The sequence below is a fragment of the Squalius cephalus genome (assembly GCF_949319135.1).
Source record: "Squalius cephalus genome assembly, chromosome: 7".
NCBI classification, from domain to species: Eukaryota; Metazoa; Chordata; class Actinopteri; order Cypriniformes; family Leuciscidae; genus Squalius; species Squalius cephalus.
Genome location: NC_137128.1, coordinates 18254702 through 18255666, shown reverse-complemented (window position 1 = coordinate 18255666; position 965 = coordinate 18254702).

Genomic DNA, 965 nt, shown 5'->3' with positions numbered 1-965 from the left:
ACAAAGGTGTTTCACATTGTAAACCCAAAAATGGAAAAAAGCAACAAAATGTTAAAAGACATTCATCTAGCACATGTTCACATAAACAACTGCCTTTGTAAAAATGTCAAAGGTATCATGGTCTGTAAGTTTACTTACCAGATTAGATGATGATAGCACATTGAAGGTTCCATCATTTCAAGTATGTTTGTCTGGCGTGGAAATTTGTTATTCATACACTCGTAATAGTGTTGTCTGTCAGTATTCTCTTTTTTTTTTGTTTTTGCATTAATTGGAATGGCACCTCCGGACATAAAAAGGCAATGACTTTGCAAACTCCTTTGTCTGACATATTGTGAAGTATCAAGACACCAGTGATACTCTACACTCCTGGAGAACAGCATAGGTTGCCAGGATACTGACTGACAACAAAATACCCCATGCAAAAACATGGCTCTTTGTTGGTGTTTTAAAGAGATAGTTCACACCACCCAAAATTTAAATTACCCCATTTTTTACTCACCCTCAAACCGTCTTAGGTGTAAATATCATTCTTCTTTCAGACGGATACAATTGGAGTTATATATATAAAAAAAATCTCCTGACTAATCCAAGCTTTATAATGGCAATGAATGGGAGCCCAAACTTTTAAGCCCAAAAAAGTTCTTCCCATTATAAAAGTAATCCACATGACTCTGAGGGGTTAATAAAGGCCTTCTGAAGCGAATGTGCATTTGTGTAAGAAAAATATCCATATTTAAAATTTTATCAACTAAATTAATTTTATCAACTAATCAATAATCCTGAAATGCCCTATAGTCAGCGATTATCTCGCTGCTCCGAAGAAGACTTAAGCTTAATGCAACACACTAAAACAACTTGAATAAATATAGAAAACAGTTATAATATTTGATTTGCTCACTAGGGTGTAATGAAGTAATACAAACAGAGCACATTGTCATAGAGCAATGACAGCAGAAGAAGCC